Genomic DNA, 26,776 nt, shown 5'->3' with positions numbered 1-26,776 from the left:
GTTGTCACCAACATTTGTAGGATGAGAACTGAATACTCGATGAAATTGGACAGCCTCTGTGCACAAAACAAAAACACGACACGAAAATGCAGAAAGACCACACAGGACAACACCGTGAGGCACGGCTAGCGTTAGCCAAGCTGTTCACGAAAAAAAGAATAATTTATAAAACATGGTGCAACATACAATTATAGAATGTACAGTGCTCAGTACTCAGTTCTGAAGACCTTACATCTGAGGTCGAAAGATCGTATCCTGCACTGTAATGTTTTTCTTATATTTTATGTTGGATAGCTTAGCTAAAGTCAGCTGGGACACCCTACAACCTGTGATCATTTTTAGGTTTTACGGAATTTTAAAAAGTTCTTTGTTCCCGATAACATTGTTCTAGTCCTTGAGCGGGGTTGTCCAGAGAGGCAGTCATTACTTGCAATAGAAATCAGAACACTTATTCAACAAAGAACCCAAAAAATAACTATTTACCTTTTATAATATTTACTTTATTGCAGATATTGCATTTTCGAAATTGTAGCCGGTGAAGTACCAAAGCGGCTCAGCCCGGAATGATTTTCCACAATGCCACCAGTTTAGAGATATGCGTCCTTAAACTGTTCTAAAGATTCACTGTCGTGGCACCTGCCTTTTTCACAAAACAGTCTTTTATGCATTGGAGTACAAAGGTAACTGGAAAGCCCATGTATTTCGTGGCACAGTTTGGGAACTAAAATATCGAAGCTGGTGTTCACCAAGAAATACATTTCAACGTGATAAGTCTTCCAGACTCACCGGCTACAACTTGGAAATAGCAATATGTAAGGTAATTAAACAAAACGTTCATTATTTAATAACCTTTAATTAGTTACATATGTGCTTCCATTACTCGTGCTAGTACCATCCGCCTCTCAGAATAATCCAGCTCAAGAATTATGCAATGGGCCACAGCCACAGGTGCTTTTTTTTAATGCGTAAAACTTAAACCTGATCACCTCAGATACAGATTCAATAGTTCCGGTACTTGATCATCCAACAATTTCATGCCGCAAGGCACGCCATCGTTCAGCGCGGCTGATTATAATACTCCAATGTCCCACTCACCAATAGGTTAGGCATAGGAAGGAAATTTTGCGTCTTAAAGCGTTAATTTACGATCCCAATACCCTAGGCAAGATGCAAGAAGCGCAACGTGAAATCTGTTGCGGCGGAAACTGCACAGAACGAGCCAGCTCCGCAACGCCAGCGTGAATGGGTCACTCCGTACGTCGTCTGCTACATCTCTTCGCGGCGAGGCACCAAAGACAATCCTCACTGCCCAAACAGTGGGATACGTAATAACGAAATAGATTGCTTACGTGGCTAATGCCCTCACAAGAAGATTTCCTATTAGCTGTCGTCCTCTTGGATTTTCGAGCATGCAGCAAAAAGCAGCCCTCTTTCAACTTTGCGTGGAGGGGAGGTGGAGGGGGACGCCATACTTTGCCCCGTCCCACTCCTGCCAAATGCGCCTACGGTGTGTGACACACAATTATAGTCACTGACTAGCAGCAGCTCTATGCAGACGTCACCATAGTGCACGCACTGCTCTGAAACAGTAAGCATTCAACTAAGCCTGTCTGATCTCCTTGACTAGGCGCCGAGCAAAGGCCGAAGTCTTTATTTCCTTCTCGTCCCGCGAGACGCCGTTAGCGTCACTGCCAACGAGTCTGGTTGCGCCTGCATTGATGCATACACGCATAGATTCTGCCGGGGGGGGGGGGGGGGATGGCAGTTCCCGCTGTGTAGCAGCAGCTGTCTCGCGTGTCGTATCATGCCTTTTCGCGTGCGCGTATAGCTGTGACGCCGTGATAGGCATAGGAAGGAGTAGTGGACCGAGTGCAATGCTAAACCTACCTGTCGCTTTCAATGCTTCGCATCAGGTTGAAACTGCTAGTTTTCGTTTGTTTGTGGACGAGTCGGCCGCGCTCCCTTCCAACAAGTGACAATATTTTAAATTTCACTTCACTCAATCAGGCAAGCAACCAGAAAACACCATTAAGTGGAAGACCTAAATATGAAGGCAATATTGTGCTGACTTCCAATGGAGCCAGATGCTTCAAAGAACTCCAGAGCTGTGATTATACACATTCTCCCTAGGATTCCAGGTTTTTCAGCTGAATTTTCATCATTATATCAACAACAAGTCGCGCAAACTTCATGTGTATAAAACTGTGCTGAAGAACTGTATAAGCAGCGTATACCTTGTATTTAATTTTCTTATCAGCGCGAAGTACAGTGCAAGAGCTGGCTGCTCTCAATTCCGTACTTGCGACTCTTGAGTAAGCATCATGGCTCACCCGCAACATTATATTCGCACAGTAGTCATAACAGCCGGGGTTTAGCTTAAAAATACACTGCCACGCACTGCAACGTACTGCTGACACCCACCGGATCCTTGGTCTTCACTGGTGACTTCAACGTGCGTCACCAGCTATGAGCCGCCAAGATTGCCGAAAGCCTAACGTATCGACGGAGCACTTGCTTTGACTTGACTGATTCCCGAGCACTTTGCTGCGTGAACAGAGAGTGTTCCTTCTCTCCCGCTTCACTCTTTCTGTTCCTCCTTTCCCTTCCCCCAGTTTAGGGTAGCAAACCGGACACTCGTCTTGTTGACCTCCCAGCCTTTCTTCTCTTTCCTATCTCTCTCTCTCTATCTTGAACGCAGACAGTTTAAGTGTTCGTTTGTGAAAAAAGGTTGTGCGTTATAAGTTCCAAGCGCTCGTGTTGCACGTTGCTTTTTTTGACGTAGGTTGATGACGGATGGGGTTTATTGGCGCAATGGCTTTTACACGAAAACATCTGCGCACCGGCATAATCCCCTCCTCCGCCTCCATTGAGGATGAGAGATGTAACAAATCTGCGGAAACTCGCAAGGTGGAGAAAAGTAGGGATGACTGATGTAATAGTTATGCGGAAACCCGCAAGTTGGAGAGAAGTAATAAAGATGAAGTGAAACATCCACGCAATCAAAGCAATTGCTGCGAATGAAATGCATTCTAGTTCCTGGAAAGAAAAGCATCGCATTTGAAAAAAACTCGTCCCGGTCCGGGTCTCGAACGCAGAACCACCGGAGCGCCGGGTAGCCGCTCTACCACCTGAACTAACCAGGCGGCTAGTAGATGGCTGGGCAAGGTGGAAATAAATTTGACTATGATGGCCTTTGTGGTTCTGCCAGGTCAACGGGTTAAATTACGCCACGTTCGTTAGACACACTCAAAATGCTCTAGAGCACAAACATGCGTGATATATTAACACAACCTCATGTGGCCACCCATTTCAAACTTTCCGCACACACCAAACATTACATCGTCCTTATTTTCACCAAACATGAAGAAGTTGCCTCGTTTAGTTCGCTCAAGACACCAGGCGCAGCCAATATACGTGTCGCATAATAAGTGCCCCCCAAGCAAACAAAGATGATGAGCGTTCAGTAAACGTTTGTAACGCTTCAAGTAAGCCGGAAACGTTAAACATTCGCAACCCTTTTCACTCATGCTGCACCACTTCCTTGGAAATGCAGAGTGATCTTGAAAAATTTAGGAAAGGTTGCTGATAAACGTTGCTTTAGATTACGCTGTAATTCAACCATGTACCCACCCCCTTTGTAACACCCCAAAGGCCCTGAGGGTAGATAAATAAATAAGTAAATAAATGAAAATAAATAAATAAGAGTAGCGGAACAGTTTGTAACGGTTGCTTCAGATGTTCTTAAATGTTTTTTTTCCTTAAATGTAAAACATTTTCCAATAGTTGTATTTCATCAGCACGGATTTACCAACATACACAAGCTTTATGTAGCATCCCCCTGTGTTCGCAAATATTTGTTATTGTAGTTGTACAGTTCTAGTTGCGCTTACGCCAAGGCAGCGATACAAGTGCTGTGCCGCTCGTAAAAGACACTGATAACGCTCCAGTCCACTTGCATACCTAATATATCGTAAAGGAGGAGCATTTAACCAGCCTACTTGGGACGTTGTCTGCACATTACACATACTGCGCCTCTAATGTCTCCAATTTATATCAACACGATGCCTTCTCTTGTTCACCAAAGGCAGTGGAGAAACGAGCTGTGAGATTCGTATGACCAACCAAAGTAGAGGGAAAGCGAGGGTGCCATAATTATTTACAACATCGCATTTAAATCAAACACGTGAAAGTTTCGCGGCGCCATCACACACAAAAAAAATAATCCAAACTTTCATGGAATTTGGAGTTGGTGCCTCCTGCAGTAGTTTATCTTTATTTAAGTGAACGAAATATTTGGAATAACGGCAGCATCACACCTTGTAATGATTGAATAGGTAGCTTTCCACAAGGGCTGCAATGAACCCACATAGATTAAAGATTTATCGCTCGTCACTCAAAAAGCGTTTCCTACACTCTTAAGCAAATGTAAGCCCTTTGGGGTGTATATTTGCCACAAAACAATAATCGTCATGCTGATATAATCGAATGCAGATAACGGGCATGTCGTTCGTGACTTGGAAGTGCCGGGCTCGCCACGTTGAAGAAAGGAAATGCGGACAAGACTGAAGACGAGGATTATTGTGTGGCAAAAGTGTGTAATTTTGATTAAGAGTGTGATTAACGAACTATGAACACCGTGCGTCACACCATTTACCGAGGTAACTTCGAAAAGCAGGCAAATTATTTGTATAAAGCGCAAAAGATGGGAGGAAGCAGATATTCAGTAAATATTTTCGAAGCACATAAGTTGCTTCTAGAGTTCAATCTTGTGGTATATATATCAACAAGAAAATGGGCCCCATTGTCTGAAAATAATAAATCTGTCTCGTTTATTTTATTTCGCTTCTGCTAGGGAACTTGTGCTAGTGTAACTGTAACGTTGAAAAAGTATAAAGGTAATGTCAATAGACAGCTTCAGAAATGACACAAGCCAATAGAAAAAAATGCAAGACATCCTTGCAATGGCATTGTGATGGCTCTACACACTCTACAGTGTCGTGTTCTTCTCACCGCACGAAGAACAAAACAAAAACACAAAACATAAATGCTGAAAGGCAGCACAGGATAACCGCTGCCAGAATAATTTTTTTAGCAACTGACCCAATTATCGACATTCCTGAATGTCGTTGTCACCAACATAATTTGGATAAGTGGCGAATACTCGGTGAAATTCGACAGCATCTGTGCATAAACCGTGAGTCCTGGCTAATGTAGTCAAGCTGTTCACGAAAAAAAAATGAATGATTTATAAAACACGGTTCAACATACAATTGTAAAATGTACAGTGCTCGGTAGTCAGTTCTGAAGACTGTATCCAGCACTGTGTGCTTCTTTTATAACATTATTCGTTGGATACCTTACCAAAGGTTTGCTAGAACACCCTATATCACTTGATCATTTTATGGTTTTATGTAATTTTGAAAGTTCTTCGTTGCCGATAACAGTATTCTAGTCCTTGAACGGGGTTGTCCAGAGAGGCATTCATTACTTGCAATAGAAATCAAAACACATATTCAACAAAAAACCCAAGAGATTACTATTTAACATTTAAATAATTACTTTATTGCACATATATTTTACGAAATGTATCCGGTGAACTAGCAAAGCGGGTTAACCCGGAAAGAATTTTCAAAATGCCACCAGTTTGGAGATATGCGTCCTCAAACTGGCCTAAAGATGCACTGTTGCGCCATCCATCTTTTTTGCCAAAACGCTCTTTTATGCATTGGAGCACAAAAGTAACTGAAACGCGCATGTATTTCGTCCCACACTTCTGGAAATTAAATCTCGAAATTGGTGTCATCCAAGAAACTGTAGCGGCAGCAGCATCGGCGTCGCACGAGAGTTGACGCGGACGCTCGCGTCTACACGAGGCTCGAGCGGCTGGCGCGTTCCGGCGCGGGCTAGCGTTCCGAAGATCATTAAAAAGAATGCTACGCTAAGCGATCGAGTGTCGGTTCTTCCTCTCCTGCGAGAGCCCGACTTTACCGGTCTACGTGGTCGCTCGTCGCCACAGTTTGGTGAACCCGGACGTGATATTGCCATATGCTCCTGTGGTAGAGACGACCATGGACCAGACCGACGCTACGAGAGCTCAAGGCCAGAACCATTCCGAGGAACGCGGTGAGCCCTCCTGTTCCGCCATCGCTGTCCGCCTCCCACAGTACTGGGACCAGCATCCTTCGGCGTGGTTTCTTCAGGCCGAAGCGCAATTTCAAGTCGCTGGTATCCGCTCTCAAGCCTCGAAGTTCCATTACGCCGTCGCAGCGCTCTCGCCCGCCGCCATTGACGAGGTAGCAGATTTGTTGAACTCCCCATTGTCTGCCGCTGCCTATGACGATCTCAAGGCAGCACTGCTACAGCGCACAGCAGCTTCACAGCGTTCTCGCATCCAGCAGCTTCTGTCCGCTGAAGAACTCGGCGACCGACGCCCTAGTCAACTTCTTTGCCGAATGAGCCAGCTGCTCGGAAACAACGCGAGATCCATCGACGACACGCTGTTGCGCGAACTGTTTTTGCAACGACTCCCGGCTAACGTGCAGATGGTCCTGGCGACAGCCTCTACCATGGACCTTACCGGACTTGCCGCTTTGGCCGACAAAGTCATGGAAGTAGCCACCCCAACCATCGCAGCCACGTCACCGTCTCTGGGTGACAATACAACCGCTCTGCAAACTCTTCCCTGCTCTTCCGCAGTGCACTCTCCGCTCGACTCCTTGTGTGAGCGCCTGGAACGCATCATCAGTGGAGCGGAGCATCGCCGCACGTCTCGTCGCCCACGCAGCCGTAGTTCCAGCAGATCAAGACGCACGGGCACTCGCAATGAAGCCTCAACTACAACGCCTGGCGTTTGCTACTACCACCGCCGTTTTGGAAACGACGCTCGTCACTGTCGGCGTCCCTGCGCTTGGCAGGGAAACAGGCCGGCCGACCTCTAACGGCGACGAGTGGTCCGGCCCAGCACACAAGTCGCCTTTTCTACGTGACGGACAGAGTTACGGGACAACGATTCTTGGTCGACACAGGTGCTGACGTCAGCATTCTACCCGCCCAGCGCTCCGACCGAAAAGCGACTCCTGTGTCGTTTTTGCAAGCCGTCAACGGCACCAGGATTCCAGTTTTCTCGTCACGCTCCGTCATGCTAAACCTTGGCCTTCGACGAGCGTTCCGCTGGATTTTCCTGGTTGCAGACGTCCGTCATGCAGTCATTGGAGCAGACTTCTTGCATAACTACGGACTCCTTGTCGACATCCAACGACGCCGTCTCATCGACTCCGTGACCCAGCTATCCGTTCCCGGCGTCCCATCATCAGGCACATCGCCCATAGCGCCTATTTCTGCCATGTTGGACGAACCTTTCGCCGCACTCCTACGCGAGTTTGCCACTTTGACACGCCTACCGGACTGGACGCAACCGGTGCAACATGACGTGTGCCATCACATCGTCACCTCCGGCCCACCGGTCTACTTCCGACCCCGGCGTTTGTCCCCGGAGAAACTCAAGATCGCTCGCGCGGAGTTCGAACACATGCTGCAACTTGGCATCATCCGCCCTTCTTCCAGTAACTGGGCATCACCACTTCACATGGTGCCTAGGAAGACGGGCGACTGACGCCCCTGCAGCGATTACCGGGCACTAAACAACGTCACAGTTCCTGATCGCTACCCTCTACCGAACATTCAGGACTTCACGGTAGCGTTGCACGGTGCGACGATCTTTTCTAAGATCGATCTCGTTCGCGCCTACCATCAACTACCGGTCGCTGAAGAAGACATTCCCAAGACCGCCATCACCACGCCCTTCGGTCTTTTCGAATTTCTCCGCATGCCTTTCGGTTTACGGAACGCGGGCCAATCCTTTCAGCGTTTCATCGATTCCGTCACCCGAGGTCTGCCTTTCGTTTTTGCATACATTGACGACCTCCTCGTGGCAAGCTCTTCGGCCGAAGAACATCTTCACCACTTGCGGTTGTTGTTTTCACGCCTTGCCAGTAAAGGAATTGTCATCAACACCGCCAAGAGTGAATTCGGTCAAACCGAACTCGAGTTCCTCGGTCATATCGTCGACGCTAACGGCATTCGACCTCTGCCATCCAAGATTCGCGTCATCGAAAACTTTCCCCGACCGACCACACTCACCAAGCTTCGCCAATTTCTCGGATTCGTCAATTTCTACCGCCGATTCATTCCCGAGTGCGCACGACTTATGGCTCCGCTAGACGCTCTCCTGGTAAACAAGCGCAAACAAGTGCTTCAGTGGACTGAAGAGGCCGCAGACGCTTTCGCAAAAGTCAAGTCTGCCCTCGCCGACGCCACGCTGCTTAGACACCCAAAGCCAGACGCACCCACTGCCATCATGACCGACGCTTCAAATACCGCCGTTGGTGCCGTTCTGCAGCAATTCATCGACAATGAGTGGCATCCACTCGCTTTTTTCTCCAAGAAACTGAAGCCTGCGCAGTCCCGCTACAGCGTTTTCGGCCATGAATTACTCGCTGTTTACCTGGCTATCAAGCATTTTCGCCATTTCCTCGAAGGCCGTGCATTCACTGTCTTGACTGACCACAAGCCCCTTGTGCACGCAACGAATCGTTCGGCGTCCTGTTACTCGCCCCGCGAGATTCGACAACTTTCCTACATCTCCGAGTTTACAACAACGTTCCGCCACATTAAGGGCACCGACAACATTCCAGCTGACGTTCTGAGTCGTGTCAATGTCGTTTCCACGTTGACATCGGAACCTTTCATCATCGAGGCCGACTTACTCGCCAGTCAACAGCGTGACGACACTGAACTTCGCACACTCCGGAATTCGTCAACGTCCCTGAAATTGGAAGACGTCGTTGTGACCCCAGATGGTACGTCCATCGTCTGCGACACTTCTAACGACACACCCAGACCATACATTCCGGCATCCCTTCGCAGACGTCTATTCGAAACCGTGCACAACCTGTCGCACCCTGGCATACGCGCGACACAGAAGCTTCTTTCCAGTCGTTTCGTTTGGCCTCGGCTAAACGCGCAAGTTCGCGATTGGGTTCGCTGCTGTTTGTCGTGTCAACGTTCGAAGATCCAGCGTCACCCCATTTCGCCTGCCAAGTCTTTTCTTCCACCGGATGCTCGTTTTGACACCGTACACCTGGACCTCGTCGGCCCTCTTCCACCTTCGAAAGGATACTGCTACATACTGACATGCATCGACCGTTACACACGGTGGCCAGAAGCTACACCTATATCTGATATCTCAGCGCCCACTGTTGCAGCAGCGTTCGTGTCTACGTGGATAGCAAGGTTCGGCTGCCCATCCACAATAATCACGGATCGCGGTCGACAGTTTGACTCAGCGCTCTTCAACGAGCTACTCAAACTACTCGGAACGACACGTTTTCGCACAACTGCTTACCACCCGCAGTCCAACGGACTAGTTGAACGTTTTCACCGGCATCTCAAGGCCTCCCTTATGGCACATGAATCGCCGGAGAAGTGGGTCCTGCATTTGCCTCTCGTCTTACTTGGCATCAGAGCCGCACTCAAGAGCGACCTAGGTTGCTCCTGTGCTGAGCTAGTCTACGGCACCCACCTACGCCTTCCGTGCGATTTCTTTGTCGCCACCCCCCAAACGCCTATGCCATCACCTGCCGACTACGTAGCCAAACTGCAAGCTTTCTTCAGCCAGATGCGCCCCGTGCCTACACGTTCACAAGAAGCAAGGTCCCCGTACGTTTCTCCCGCACTCAGCTCTGCTACCCACGTTTTCGTGCGTAACTGTGCCGTGCGGGAGCCTCTACAACCACACTACTCCGGGCCATATTGTGTTCTAGAGCGTCGTCCGACGTTTGTTGTGAATGTCAACGGCCGATCAGACACAATTGCCCTGGAACGTCTCGAACCCGCCTACATCGAAGCACCCGCGCCATCAGCTCCACCTGTATGCGACGCGACCCTGCTGCATCCTTCGTCGCCGCCTGCGCACGTGACACCCAAGACCAACGCGAAGACACGCCGCGTCACGTGGACTTTCCATCGTTCGTCGAACTTTCCTCCTCTCTAGGGGGGGAGCCCTCTGTAGCGGCAGCAGCATCGGCGTCGCACGAGAGTTGACGCGGACGCTCGCGTCTACACGAGGCTCGAGCGGCTGGCGCGTTCCGGCGCGGGCTAGCGTTCCGAAGATCATTAAAAAGAATGCTACGCTAAGCGATCGAGTGTCGGTTCTTCCTCTCCTGCGAGAGCCCGACTTTACCGGTCTACGTGGTCGCTCGTCGCCACAAAACACATTTCTACGAGATACGTCCTGCAAACTCACAGGCTACAATTCGGATATGACAATATGTGGAGTAATAAAATTAAATAAAAAGTTCATTGGTGAATTACTGTTAATTAGTTACATATGTATTTTGATTACTCGTGCTAGTAACATCCGCCTCTCGGAATAATGCAACTCAAAGATAAGAATTCTGCAGTCTGCCACAGGCGCCTTTTTTAAGTACGCAAAAGTTACAAATTATCACCCCAGATACAGATTCAATAGCTCTGGTACTTAATATCGCAACAATTTAATGCCGCAAGGCACGCCATCGTTCAGCGCGGCTGATTATAATAGTTCAGAATCCCTCGCCCATAGGTTACATAAAGCAAGTTAATTTTGCGTCTTCAAACATGATTTTACGGTTCCAATACAATGGCCAGGACGAACTAAGCGCAACGTTAAATGTTTTACGGCGGGAACTGCCCAGCGCCAGCCTTCTTTCTGCGCAACGCCAGCGTGTCTGCCGCACTCCTTTCGTCGTCTGCTACAGCTCTTCGCGGCGAGACACCAAAGACAATCCTCACTGCTGAAACAGGGGACATGCGTATTAAGAAGTAAAATTAGTTACACGCCTAATGCATTGACAAGGAAAATTCGGTATTAGCTGTTGGATTTTCCAACGTGCAGACAAAAGCGCCCGCTTTCAAAATTGTGTAGGGGCGGGGGGGATGCCACACCTTGCCCCGCGCGACTTCTGCCAAAAGCGCCTATTGTGTGCGACACACAATCAGAGTTGTCGACGAGCAGCTCTGTGCAGACGACACCACAGTGCACACGCTGGTCTGAGACGGTAAGCATTAAACTGAACCTGTCTGATCTCCTTCACTAGGCGGCGAGCAAACGCCGAAGGTTTTCAGTCCGTCTCATCTCTCGAGACGCCGTTAGCGTCACTGCCGACGGTCCTGGTCGCGCCTGTATTGCTATATACACGCATAGATTCTCTCAACGGGGTGGCACTTCCCGCTGTGCAGCATCAGCTGTCTCCCGTGTTACATCGTGTCTTGTCGCGTACGCGTATTCCTGTGACGCCGTGATGGTAACTCGAGCGCAAAGCAAAACTTTGCTATCGCTTTTAATGCTTCGCGTCAGGGTGAAACTGCTAGTTTTCGTTTCTGGAAGAGGCGGACGCGCAGTAGGTGTCAATATTTGCAATTTTGCCTCAATCAATCAGGCAGGCAGGCAGAAAACAGCATTAAGCGGAAGACCTAAATTATGAAGCCAATTGTTTATTTTTTTAAACAAATTGGTGTATTAAGATAACATACAACGCCTAAGGAACTCGTCTGCTTTGACAGATGACACTGAGGGAACAGTGCGGAAATATTGAATAGTTATATAACGACAATTCTTGCTTTATGTTTCAATAAACACAAGAGCCATTACAGAATGTTATGGTTTCGCGTCCCTTCAATACCTGTAGTTCAAAGTAAGCGTACGCATAATCTAAGGAAGACGTTACAAGACAGTGCGCCATCTAGTGTTTCGAGCCAAACATATTGACACGTATACTTAAATTTATCGGGCAACCACGTTTCGCCGCCTAACAAATGTTATCGCACAGTGCGGAATGCGGCTGCATGTATCCGAAGTTTCTGGAAAGTTATCGATGCTTCTATCCGCTGTCTGTTGTCGCCGAACCTTATGTTATCTGATTTCATCGCCTGACGCGAATGGTATAGAACTTTGTGGAAGGCACGCGGGTCTCAGCAATTAGTCTGGAACATTCCACGATTGATGTATAAAAGCCGACGCGCTTGAACCACTGATAAAATTTTCGACGATCGCCGACCGTGTTCGCCGCTATCCTTGTGCTAAAAGTGTAGCCTGTTTTTGTGGGCACAGGTTTGACCAATAAAGGTTAGTTTTGTCTTTCACAGTATGGCTACTGTGTTCTTCAACGTCACCACCACGTGACAATATACAAGCCAAGACAACCTTTTAGACAATCGTTTTTATGCCGACGCGTCTTGTTAGGCCTATGGACGCCAGAATCAACAACGACCTCAGAAGTTGTACGCGCTAAGCGTTGATATGAACAATTCAGGTGAGCACAGAGGAAGCATGTACTCATTTCAACAGTTATTGGCAATCCTTGATGGCGAGCGTAGCCTTAATGTGGTGACTTCAATATCACCGCTGTTGACTCGGGAGCATCCCCGCTAGATTGGCAAGGTAGCCTGACGCCATGGATCAAAGTGCACTGCCACTGTGCTACGAAAGAACCATTGGCGTTGCCATCACGAGAATTCACACGGAAGTAGGGCCCATTGGGGCCGCCATGTTCCACAACGCTGTCCTTCAGCGCATGTAAATATTACGTAGGGAAAACTCGCCACATAACGTACCTTCAGGGGGTGTACGGACGCGCGAATAAAAGACAGGACGAAAGAAGACACACAAGGTCACGCACAGTGCTGTACACACGAAAGTGCGTTGTGCCTACAAGCCTAGTGGGGCGAATAACCAAATTCACAGGTACCCGGCTGTGACACATCAGCTAACGGAATGCCTTTGGCCGCATCAACTGAGGCAGCTGCGGGCAGAAGTATCCAAGTAGCGGCACGTCCCATCGAGCCACACAAGTAGCAAGGTCCACATTCTCGAAGGCCTTGCCCTGCCAGAAAAGGTGCATCAAGTCTTGGAGAAGGGACCTAAGTTCACGATGGAAGCTAAAAGTACAAAACCGGAGCTGCTCTCTCTCGTGCGGCAGGGCTCCAGACGTGCACCGGAAGACGAAGGCATGAGGATGAACTCTGAAGGCCAGGATGTCTTGAACAAATGTAAGCTCCAAAATTACCAAGCTTCAAGTTACCAGTGAAACACGTTGCTTTGTACTTAGTTGAAAATGCACTGTCTGTCCTACCTGTTGACAAAGAAGGAATCTTCGCATTAATTTCACGTGGTGGCTGCAACAAAAAAGCTGATGAAGCAATAACAGATGTGTTCAATGAACGCAAGGAAATTTCACTGGTGAAAGAGGAGAGCTGTAGCGATGTGCCGGGACATGAAGCAAGGTAAAGTATTGAAAGCATAGGAAAAAGCAAGGATTAGAGTCTCGATGTATTTTTTAGCCCGAAAACGCGCAAACAAGGTGCCCCGTTCAGGGTAATAGAATCGGGAAAAAGCACATGGCAGAAATCCATTGCAGTCTATTTATTAGACAAACTTAACCTACTCGATATTAAAGATCCGTTCGTCACGAAAAATTCTGAGGCAGTTTTAGCCTTTGTAGAGTCCAACTGTAACGCGGGACTAAAAGTCTTCTCAGCAGACGTGAAAGACCTGTATTATTCTTTGCCGCAAAATGAATTGTGTTCAATCATGTATAGATGAATTTGGGGCTGTAAGATTTAGTACGAAAGCGGACACAACCGTTGAATACTGTTTAGAACTTGTAGATTTGTACACGAAGTCAACATATGTGCAAAGAAATGACATTCCGTACCTCCAAAGTCTAGGGGTCTGTATAGGATCCTCCTTAGCGCCTGTTTGAAGCAACCTGTACTTAGCTAAGCTAGACAGAGACCTGTGCTCCCGCATCAATGATACAAAAGTTGCTAAAATATTTAGATTTGTTGATGATTTTTTGGTGTTTGTCAATGTTAACCTAGACAACTTTGATACAGAGTGTTCAGCTGTTAGTAATATTATACGCGAGCGCCTTTCTCCACTGGAAGTTGCGTTCGTAGTTCCCACAGAACAAAAACTCAAGGTTCTTGATGTTAAATTTAGCTTCGGTGATGATCTAACTTGCTGGTGTTACAGTCCCATGGAAAATAAACCGTTGCTGTCATATCATTCAGCCCGCTCTATACTGGTAAAAAGAAAAATTGCGAAAATGTTTTACTAACGCGCTTACTAAATGATGCCATAATTGCACTGACGAAGCATTCACACAGCAGGCCATGCGGACACATGAAGCAGGTTATTCCAATCATGCTCTGGCATCTATGCAGAAGGAATACTTAGGAAAGTGCAGCAATCAGTAACTTCTGAAGGTGTGGAAGGAAATAGTAACCGAGAGGAAAAAAGACCAACAGTGATACCTTATGTCCACCGGTTGTCGCACAACGTAAAGAAAATTGCCCGCCGAGTTAACACTGCGCTGGTTTTTTTCTGCCCCTAACAAACTAATCAGCCTGTGCTGGAAAACGAGACCAGAAAAGAAAGAAAGTGCTCCTAATAACCAAGTTAAACCCAGTAAGAAGTTTAGAGATTCTAAGACATAGATTATATAAAGTATACCCTAATTGTGTGGGAAGTATCGCGTCTAACAGCCGGGCAGATACATTAATGATTGACAGCGCGAACACAAAAATAAAGTCGACAAACTTGTATCAGGTGGGTTTTTTTCCCTTCACCGTGAGCAACATAAGTGCTCCCCCGTCTTCGCATCAACAACGATTACTGGTAGAAATAAGTGCCAACTCGCAAAACCTATAATAGACGCCGAGCAGATTGATGCCACAGGGGATTCACGTATCAGCAAACTGTCATTGGCTCGCTCTGAAAAAGAACTGAAATATTTACGCATGACCTAAAATATCACTTACAAAAATGTTTCACTCTGATTGTTTCTCTGTTTACGTGGCTGTGACTCATGTTGGCTTAGTGTATAACTACGACCTGGTTTTTGATAATAACCATTCTTGGAAGTTAGCGCTGTGGGTGTCCCTGTGTGTCTTCTTTTGTCCCGTCTTTTATACGTGATACCGTACACCCCTTGAAGATGCATTACCAACAAGCCCACATTGCAACCCTCGTTAACATAACGCACGTTCGCGTAGTGCACGTAAACCATGGAAACCAAACAGAGTACGGAGCATGCGCAAAGAGGACAACGCGATCTCTTTACGTGCGTGACACGTTGACATTTGGTGCCGCAAACGCTATGGTAAAGCTGTCTAATAACGGGCTTTTCCCAGTGTAGTGAATCAAGTGTTGATCAGGTGAAGGATCTTTTTACTTCTGTAGATGACGCCCCCCTCCCCCCCTTTTTCTTTGTTAATAGTTCAATGGACCTATGGGTGGGCGTCACCCACTCTTTAGGCACCTGTCAGTCGAAAAACATAAGAAAAATTCTGGGGTACAGGTGTCAGAACCCTGATCTGAATAGAAAGCGTGCCGGCGGAAGTGAAAGAGATTCCGAATTAATTTTGACCTCCTAGAGTTCTTTAACGTGCACCCAATGAATGTACATGAACACTTTTGAATTTCGCCGCCATCGATATGCGACCTCCGTGGCCTGGATAAAACCCATGACCTGAACCTCAGGAGCGCTACTCCAGAGCTCTACTACGCTACTGCGGCGGGTAACACAAACAAAAAAAAACAGTCACCTAAGTATTCTTACGTGATTTGAATGAGAAAGCGTTATGAATTACCTCACTGGTTACGTGCATGGGACGTGACGTCATGAATTATCAAGTGTCCTCCACTACTTACCATAACTAAACATTAGTCCACCTCAGCCTAATCTGCACTTTCTTTAATCCACGTTAATCCATCTTCATGCACATTGCTTTAATTTTACCAATCTCAATCTACTTTAATTCACTTCATTCTTATAAACTTTACTCCACGTTAAGTTATATTACACGGACTTGTTCTAACTTACAAGACGCTGATGATGTATTTTCTCACCACTCGTTGCCGACTTTTCTGCCTCGTGGAGCATATAACCTTTCAGAATTAACATGGGCCCATCTTAATGAACGTCCAGTGTAACGCCGCGTCTCAAAGCACGATCTGTCACGTGGTAATTGAGAAGCCCAGAACCTGGCAGGTGAAGCCCGCGCCAGATGTCTGAGAGGGCGACTTTGGCGCGAAAGAAGCATGCGTTCGGTCGTAACATGGCGGTTACAGCTTTGGGCGTACGCGAGTGTGTCCACGAAATCACAGGTTTGCGTGAGATATGCGAGGCATAGAAAAGTCACTTCGACAACTCTGATTGGGCAAGGTCACCCGTGACGTGCGTGTGGCGTCAGTTTCTCCCCAAATAATTTAACGTATTCATGGCAAGCAGTAAGCGAGGTTTGGTTTCTCATAAATATATCAACGTATTCTTGAGAAGAGGGCCGTTGAGATTGCCAATGGAGCCAGTTGCTCCAATGAACTCCACAGCTGTGATTATACACGTTCCGCCTAGGTTTCCTGGCGTTGCACCTGCAGTTTCATTAATATATGAAAAACAATTCGCGCAACCTGAATACGTGGAAAACTCTGCTGATTATCTGCATACGCAGCACATGTCTTTTATTTGATTTTTTTGAACGCCATCACTTTGAGTGTTGGTTTTCCGCCCTTGTACTTAGATTTAGGTGCACGTTAAAGAACCCCAGGTGGTCGAAATTTCCGGAGTCCGCCACTACGGCGTGCCTCATAATCAGAAAGTGGTTTTGGCAGGTAAAATCCTATAATTAAATTAATTAAGTGTTCGTTTGTGTTCAAAGGTTGCAATTTCCAAGTTCCTAGCGTTTGTGTTACACGTTGCTTTCTTTCTTTAACATAGGTTGGTGATGGATGCGATTTATTGGCGCAAAGGCTTTACATCAAAATATTCCTTCATTTCTTGCTACTATTGTTTTCTTTTTTTGTTACCTCCATGGCCTTGCTCCAAATTTTTTCGACATGCAATTTCCTTACTTTACTCTGCGCACCGGCATAATCCCCTCCAGCCCCTCGTCCATTGAGGATGAGGGATGAAATAGTCCTGCGGAAACCCGCAAGGTGGAGAGAAGTAAGTAATAAAGATGAAATGATACATCCACCCAATCACAGCAATTGCTGAAAAAGAAACCCATTATAGTTCCTCGAAAGAAAACCCTCGCAGTTGCAGAAAAATTTGTCCCCGCCCGGGCCTCGAACCCGGGCCCTAGATGGCCGGGTAAAGTCGAACTAATGTTGAGCATAATGGCCTTTGGTGTTATACCAGGGCAACGGATTAAATTAGGCCCGTTCGTTAAACAAACTTAAAACGCTCTAGAGCACAAACACACGTAATTTATTACCACAGCCTCATGTGCCCACCCACTTCGAACCTTCCCTACGCACCAAACATTAAATCGTCCTTACTGTTACCGAACCTAAAAAACTGCCTCGTTTAGTTCACTCAAGACACCAGGTGAAACCAATATGCGTATCGCACAAGAAAGGTCACCCGAATAACAAAGAAAAAATGACAAGCGTTCAATAAATGTTCGTAACGCTAGTCAGTAGGCCAGAAACGTTAAACATTCGCAACATTTTCCACTCATGCTGCACCCCTTCCTTGTAAATGCAGAGTGCTCTTGAAAACTTCGGAAACGTTGCTGATAAGAGCAGTGAGACACTTTGTAACGATTACTTAGGATGTTCTTTAATGTATCTGTAAAACGTTTTTTCCAACACCTGTATTTCATCAGTACGCATTTACCAAGTTACACAAACTTGACGTAGCGTTCCCCCTCTGTTCACAGAATTTGTTATTGTAATTGTACAGTTCATGTTGTGCTTACACCAGGGCAGCGATACAAGTGGTACGCCACTCGTAACAGACACTGATACACCGAATATATCCTAAAGAAGGCGAATTTAACCCACCCATTTGCAACGTTGTCTGCAGATTACACTTACGACGTCCCTAATGTTTCCAATCTATATCAACTTGACGCCTGCTTTTGTTCACCAAAGACAGTGGAGAAACAAGCTGTGAGCCTCGTATGACCAACGAAAGTAGGGGGGAAACGAAGGCGCAGTAATTAGTTACAACGTCGCATTTAAAACAAGTACGTGAAAGTTTCATGGCGCCATTGCACAAAAAAAATTATCCCCAATTTCATGGAATTTAAGGTTCGTGCCTCCTGCAGCTTCTTTTTTTTTTTTCCTAAGAGTGAGCGAAAGCTTGGAATACCGGCAGCATTACAGCTTGGAACGACTGCATAGGTAACTTTCTACAAAGGCTGCAATGAACCCACATTTATTAAAGGTTTATCGCTCGTCCCTCAAAACACAATTCCTGCTTAACGAACCGTGCCTTGCACAGTTTACCGAGGAAACTTGGAGGAGTCGCCAAATTATTTGTATAACGCGTAAAAACGGCAGAAAGCAGATATTCAGTAAATATATTAAAAGCACATTAGTTAATTTTAGAGTTTAATTTTTTGGCATATATATCACCAACAAAATGGCCCGCATTGCGTCAAAAATAATAAATCTCTCTCGTTTATTTTTATTTTTCTTCTGCTAGGGAACTTCTGTTAGTGTAACAGTAACGTTGAAGAAGTCAAAAAGTAATATCAATCTACAACTTCAGAAATGACACATTCCAATAAAAAAATGCGAGATATCCTTGCAATGGTATTCTGACGGCTCTGCACACTCTACAGGGTCATGTTCTTCTCAACCCACGAAGCACAAAACAAAAACACAAAACAAAAATGCAGAAAGACCGCACAGGATAACCGCAGCCGCAATGTTTTGTCAACAACTGACCCAACTTTCGACATCCCTGCAGGTTGTTGTGAGCAGCATATATATATATATATATATATATATATATATATATATATATATATATATATATATATGTGTGTGTGTGTGTGTGTGTGTGTGTGTGTGTGTGTGTGTGTGTGTGTGTGTGTGTGTGTGTGTGTGTGTGTGTGTGTGTGTGTTACGTGATGAATACTCGATTAATTTCGACAGCCTCTGTGCATTCACCGTGCGTCCCGGTTGCTGAACGTCTGTAGTTGAAGAGTCTGTCGAATTCAATAAGACGTTCATATAGGGATGCGGGAACCTTATAAACCATGTAGGTAAAATTTGGGGGGGGGGGATTTTTCACTTAGGAGCGACGCAATCGTCGGTTAAAATTGCGCTGTAGCTCCGCCTCCCGTCGAGCACCGCGCGCTGCTGCTGACGCTGACGATGCGAGCGGAGATCGGAAACCGCGGCATAGTGACGTCAACACTTGTGTTCCGCTCCTTCGCAGCCTCAGCGACCGTGCCTGACCGGGCTTATTTCTGCGTGCGTGCCGTCCTAATCCTAACAGTGTGGGAGAGGGTTAGGCAAGTGCTTCCTTACCCTCCCCCTCTCCCCCGTCAGATACGCCTATGCTGGGCGAGCTCACCATTAGCGTTACTGACGAGCAGCTGTGTGCAGGCGACACCGTGGTGCACGCAATCGTCTCGAACCGTTAGCGTCAAGCTAAACCTGTCTAACCTTTCCAATGGGCGCTGACAATCGCCGATACTTTTGGAGGAAAAACAGTGAAACCTCCACTACACCATATTTCTCAAAGCCGTTCATCGCGTCGCAATGACCTTGAGCAGCAGGAGCTTAATTGTGGAAGATGTGACGTCACACCACGTGATCTGCTGCGGAGGAGCGTCGTAGCTGCGCTCTCACGGAGCCTCGCCGCTGCGGTACCTCGTGAATAGGTGAGAGTTAAATAGGGGCTAAATATACTCCGACGTAGAGTGAGCGCGTGCACACGTTATGTCACGTTCGCGAGAACAACATCGTCCATAGTTCGAACGATCGTTCGACGCTCTGGCGCACCTAACGTAACCGGACGCTGTCAAGCCACCCCGACGCGCTCCGCATCGGGCGACGCTCCTGCGCTCGCCGATGTCGTCCGACTAGAAACGCGCCTCTGTCACTCAGTCTCGGAATGGATGGCCCGCGGACTAGGCCGTCTGCGCGTGCGGTTCAGTGCAAGCGACAGGCTGAATCCGCTCATCGATTTGATAAAGCTAGACGGCAGGATGCGAAATCTGAAGCAAAAGCAAAGTTGCTTGCTGAAACACCGCAGCAGAGGCCGGCCAGAATAGCACGCTATACAGAAGCTTACCAAGCGCGGAAGCGTACCAAGATCGAAGCTGCTGCAACCGTCGCCGTCGTTCAGCAACACGAACAACATTGAGTGGGAGAGAAGGCGTGGACGCAAGCGACGGCACCCACAAGGAACATTTGACGAACCACGCCCTTCGGCTGGCGAGAACCTCGACTGCGACGGCCAGCTTTCATCGTAACTTAACACACAACCCGTTCGGCAGTGTGTGCAACGTTTGTGACAGACAGTGCCCTAACTATAATGAAATACTCTGAGCATAGTCTTTGCAAAATCATGTAAAACAGAGCTATCACTTGTGATAACTAGGCTTACGAGAGTTGAACCCCAGCCAAGATTTCTTTCTGTCCGTCTCGTCTTATCTCACGAGGCACCGGTTGCGCCACTGCCCTCCTCCTCGGTTCAGTCTTGCTCTAAACATGCCTAGATTATGCCAGAGGGCAGGCAGTTCCCGCGGCACCTCAGCAGCTGTCTCGCGTGCCGCATCGTGTCACGTGTTATGTCTACATCTGATATAGCAAACCCAATTATTGAGCTCTCTGATAATGGGCTTGTCACTGCATTGTAGGGGGATAGGGGTAGTGCAATGGCGCGACAGACGTGTAAGTGAGCCTCACCCAATTTGAAGACACCTCTCTGTCCAAAAACATTGGAATAGGTATTACATTCTTGGCCTGTAAGTCTCGAAACACGATCCGATGATAAGAGGTAGACGCCGAAGTAGAACACTCCGAAATAATTTTGACCTGCGGGCGTTCCTTACCGTGCACCTTAATCCAATTGCACGAGCACTTTAACACTTCGCCGCGATCTGAATGCGACCGCCATGGCCTGAAATAAACCTGTGACCTGCTCAACACCGCAACGTCATAGTTCTGCTACGCTACTGGGATGAGCGGGAAAAATTTTACGATCGCTTAAGCATTCTTCCACTTCATTTCAACACCGAAACATTATGACTTCTCTAAATAACTAGTTACCTTCGTGGTACGCGACGTCCTAGATTGCTACGTGTCCTTCGAATTTATAGTCTAATCCACCTTAATTCACCTTGATCTGATTTGCACAAACACTAAACCGGCCTAATCTGCTCTAATTCATCGTAATTCACCTCGCTCTAATTTGTATCCAACTTCATCGAGCTTAAGCGTACGTTCTCTCTAATTTTTGCCAACCTTAATTCACCGTAATACACCTAAATCCACTTTAATTCACCTTATTTACCTGGATCCTTTACAGTCCACTTTACTTCACCTTACTCTGACTTGTTGTAACTTACAAGACGCTCGTGATGATTTTTATTAGTATTCGTTGCGGACAATGCCGGCTTTGCTGCCTGATGGGACATTTGATGCTTTCGCGTTAATATGGGCCCATCTTCAAGACACTGCAGTATAACGCCGGGTCTCAAAGCGCTTGCAGTCACGAAGAAATTAAGTGATGTTTGACGTGCTGGCATTGTTCGAAGTAGGTTGATACCTTAGGCTTTGGTAATAAAATACCCATGTTTTACGTACGTTACGTATGTAATTAGGTAATAGATATAGCACTGGGCGTACGTGACTGTGTGACAGAAATCGCAAAATTGTACAGATACGAGGTATAAAAACGTCACTTCGATAATTCTGGGTGCGTAATGTCAGCAGTGACGCCCGTGCGCGCAGTTGTCGAGATGTCACAATCGTCACATTATAAGCATTTTGTCGCATAGTTCGCAGCGCTAAGTTCTGGCCTAGTTTTAAAGCGTTCATTCTTGCCATGTGTCGCAAATCATCGTGAGCAACAACTCGGACCCCGACACGCCGTACGAGGGATCGCACGCAAATTCGTATCGCGTGTCTCTCGTTTAACACTGAGGCGGAAACCGCACAGTTGCGCGGTAACACCGGGTGAGGACACCCGTGGTAAGGATTGCGCATGCGCATTTTTCTCTCGCGACAGCTAGCGTTTCGCAACGCTGTCGTTTGAGACTCTACCCCGCTGGTGACCATAGGTAGTCGCGGAGGGTGCACGGGGTTACGAACTGGTCCTTGAGGAAGTGGCGCTTGAAGTATCGGTTGGATCCCGCGTACGTGTAGGCTCGACGGTAAGGGGAGTGCCACCCACAACGCCTAGTGCAACGCAGTGGCACAAATCGCTTCCCCAAGCATACAAATTCTTTCTTCGTTTGTAATAGGGATTTTCCTCTTAGTAAATTATATATTCATGGAAAGCAGGAACCGGTATATCAGGTAACTTCAAAGTATTTAGCTGCAGCGGCCGACCCGCAGTGGAGCCGCATGCTTCAAAGAGCTCCTTAGCTGTCATTATACACACTACGCTTAACTGCCCAAGTGTTGCACCTAAAATGTCGTCATATGTGTCAACAAGACTTCAGTCTGCGTATTCATGAAGGAAATTTTGATGAATAACTTCGTTTGCGGCGCATGTCTTTTATATCGCTGTCTTGAAGGCTGTCAGCACAATCGTTCATTTCGGTTTCACGTTACTTGCTTTCTTTTTTTACATTTCATTTCTCCATTTTTTTCATTTCTTTTCATCTCCTTCACTAGGCGCCCAGCAAACGCCGATGGTTTTCCGTACGTCTCGTCTAATGTCGCGAGGCGCCGTTAGCGTCACTGTAAACGGTTCTGGTCGCGCCTGCATTGCTATATACACGCGTAGATTCTGTCAGGCGGGTGGCAGTTCCCTCTGTGCAGCATCAGCTGTCTCGCGCGCCACATCGTGTCTTGTCGCGTACGCGTATAGCTGTGACTCCGTGATGGCAGCTCGAGCGCAATGCTACGCCTTGCTATCGCTTTCAATGTTTCGCCTCAGGATGAAACGGCCAGTTTCAGTTTGTTTGTGGACGAAGCAGATCCGCAACAGGTGCCAATATTTTCAATTTCACTTCAATCACTCAGGCAAGCAAGCAGAGAACACCATTACGCGGAGGACCTACATCATGAAGGCGATTGTTTATTTCTTTAAACAAATTGGTGCATTTGGATAACTTTCAAAGCCTATGCAGCTTGTCGGCTTTTACGCATCACACAGAATTAACAATGCGGAAATAATCGACTCTTATATAACAGCCTTTCTCATCTTACGTATCGATAAACGCAAGCGCCATTACAGAACGTTATGGTTTCCCGTCGCTTCCATACCTTTAGTACAAATTGAGGGAGCGCATAAATTAAGGAAGGCATTACATGAGAGTGCGCCGTCTAGTGCTTCGCGCCAAACATATCCAAACCAAGACAGCCTACTGGCGACTATCCTGTCGTTTCCATGTCGACGCGTCTTGTTCGGCCTATGGACGCCAGAATCGCCGAACGACCTCAGAAGCTGGACGCGCTAAGCGTTGATATCTAAACATTGAGGTGAGCACAGAAGAAGCGTGAACTCATTTCAACAGCTACTGGCAATCTTCGATGGCGAGCGTAGACTAAAATCGGTGACTTCAACATCGCCGCAATGATGGAGGAATTTACCGGAAGTTCGTGGGTGCCCTGTGTGTGTGTGTGTTTCTTCTTTGTCCTCCGTCGTTTTAGCGCCTTCGCTTCAGATCATGCTTAACCAACACGCCCAACTATCCATCCCAACCAATATACGTGTCGCACAATAAAGCCTCCCCCCCCCCCTAACAAACTAAAATGACGAGCGTTCAATAAATCTTCGTGACACTTCTAGTAAGCCAGAAACGTTACACATTGGCAACATTTTCCATTCATGCTGCACGATTGCACGGCGATTCTGCCTATGGACGCCAGAATCGCCGAAGGAGCTCAGAAGTTGGAAGCGCTAAGCGTTGATATCTAACAATTCAGGTGAGCACAGAGGAAGCGGGAACTCATTTCAACAGTTACTGGCAATCTTCGATGGCGAGCGTAGACTTAAAGTGGTGACTTCGAAATCGTCGCAATTGATTTGGGAGCATCCCCGTTAGATTGACCAGCTACCGTGACGTCATTAATCGATGTGCACTGCCACTGTGCTACGAAGGACCCACTGGCGTTGCCATCACGAGAATTCACGCAGAAGTAGGGCCCATGGGGGCCGCCATGTTCGACAACGCTGTCTTTCGGCGAACGTCAATAAAACGTACGGTAAACTCGCAACATGACCCACGTTCGCATAATGCACGTAAACCATGGAAACCAAATAGAGTACGGAGCATGCGCGAAGAGGACAACGCGATCTCTTCACGTGCGTGACACATTTGCATTTGGCACAGCAAACGCTATGGCAAAGCCATCTAATAAAGGTGTTTTTTCAGTGTAGTGACTCAAGTATGGATCAGGGGAAGGATCTTTTGACTTATATAGGTGACGCACCCTCCCCCCCCCTTCTTTTTGTTTGTTGATAGTGTAATGACCTTATGGGCTGGCGTCACACACTCTGTAGGCACCTGTCAGTCGAAAAAGTATTAAAAAACTTCCGGGGCTGCAGGTGTCAAAACCTTGTTCTGCATAGCAGGCGTGTCAGCCACAGTGGAAGATATTCCGAATTAATTTTGACCTCATCGAGTTCCTTACCGTCCACCTAGGTGAATGTGGACGAGCACTTTTGCATTTCGCCGAAATCTAAATGCCGCCGCAGTGGCCTGGATTGAACCTGAGACCTGGACCTCAGCAGCGCTAGGCCGGAGCTCTACTACGCTAGTGTGATGGGCGACACAAAATAAATCACATTCACTTAGGCATCCTTAGGTGATTTGAATGAGAAAGCGTTATGAATTACCTAACTGGTTACGTGCATGACACGTGGCGTCCCAGATTATCAAGTGTCCTTCACAACTTTACATAAATAAACCTTAATCTACCTCGGCCTAATGTGCACCTACTGTAATCCACGTTGATGCATCTTCATCCAAATTGCTCTAATTTTTGCCAACCTTATTCTACTTGAATTCACTTTACTTCAACTTCATTCACTTTACTCCCCCTTAAGTTACCTTACTCTGTCTCGTTTTAACTTAAAAGACGCTGATGATGATTTTTGTTACCACTTGTTGCGCACTTTTCTGCCGCGTGGGACATATAATATTTTAGAATTAATATGGGCCCATCTCGAAGAAAGTCCAGTATAACGTCGCGTCTCAAAGCGCAATCTGTCACGAGGTAATTGAGGATGACAGAAGCTGGCAGGTGAAGCCCGCGCCAGTTGTTTCAAACAGCGACTTTGGCGCGAAAGAAGCGTGCGTGCGGTCGTGGCGTGACGGTTATAGCTCTGGGCGGATGGGAGTGGGTTCACGAAATCGAGGGTTTGCAAGAGATACGAGGCGTAGTAACGTCACATTGATAACTCTGATTGCGCAAGGTCAGCCGTGACGTGCGTGCGGCGTTGGTTTCTCTCCAAATTATTTAACGTATTCATGGGAGGCCGGAACCGGGGTTTGGTTTTTCATATGTAAACGTACTTTCTGGTGACGATCAATCCAACAACATTGTTCATGGAGCCAGATGCTTCCAAGAACTCCACAGCTGTCATTATACACATTCCACCTAGGATCCCTGGCGTTGCACCTGAATTTTCATTATTATATCAAGAACAGTTAGCGCAAACGTAATGGTTTGAAAACTGTGCTGAAGAACTATATAGGCAGCGCACGCCTTTTACTTCATTTTCTTAACAGAGACAGTTTAAGTGTTCGTTTGTGTATAAAGGTTGTAAGTAGTAAGTTCCAAGCGTTCGTGTTGTACGCTGCTTTTTTTGACGTAGGTTGATGATGGATGCCCTTCTTGGCCTATACAACGCATCATGGCGTGACGGCCTGGTCTCTACAACGTGGAAATCCAGTCGGCTTGTTCCACTCCTCAAGGCTGGCAAATCCCCGTTGGAATTATTATCTTACCGTCCAATAGCACTGGCCAGCTTTTTCGGCACGGTAATGGAGAGGATGATCCTCACACGGTTAGAATGGTACTTGGAATTTTACAACGTCTATCCAGAGGTAATGGCAGGCTTTCGACGTGGCCCCTCGTCAATAGATAGCGTTATCGACCTGTTAACATACGTACAACACCAGAAACATCTGAAACGAATCACTGCGGCCCTATTCCTTGATGTTAAAGGTGCGTACGACAATGTAGGTCATCATGCAATTCTGGACGCTTTAGAAGCTGTAGGGATTGGTGGACGCACCTTTTGCTGGATATGCAACTATTTGAATGGGAGATCTTTTTTTTATTTTGACTGAAGACGGACCAACGCAGCCTAGCTATACCAGTCGTGGTGTACCGCAAGGCGGAGTACTCAGCCCTTCCCTTTTCAACCTGGTGCTCGTTGGTCTCGCTGATTCGTTACCGCAAACCGTACAACTCTCCGTATATGCAGACGACATTTGCATATGGGCCTCAGGCGTGACACGTGTACAAGTCCGCGCACGGCTTCAGAAAGCCTCAACGGCTGTGTCAAGATACCTAAGAAAACAAGACCTGGAGCTTTCCGCTGAGAAATGTGCACTCGTTGCTTTTACCCGCAAATCGATGGCCCCTTATGCTTTGCGGATTAATGACCAAATTATACGATATAGCCTAACGCACCAATTTCTTGGCGTCATCATTAATAGAGACTTGTCTTGGAACCCTCACATCTCGTACATGACAAAGCGTTTGGCCGCCATTGTGGACTTTCTTGCGTTTCTCGGCGGGAAGTCC

Source organism: Dermacentor albipictus, unplaced genomic scaffold (genome assembly GCF_038994185.2).
Source record: "Dermacentor albipictus isolate Rhodes 1998 colony unplaced genomic scaffold, USDA_Dalb.pri_finalv2 scaffold_45, whole genome shotgun sequence".
Taxonomy (NCBI): domain Eukaryota; kingdom Metazoa; phylum Arthropoda; class Arachnida; order Ixodida; family Ixodidae; genus Dermacentor; species Dermacentor albipictus.
Note: the sequence above shows the minus strand (reverse complement) of the source record.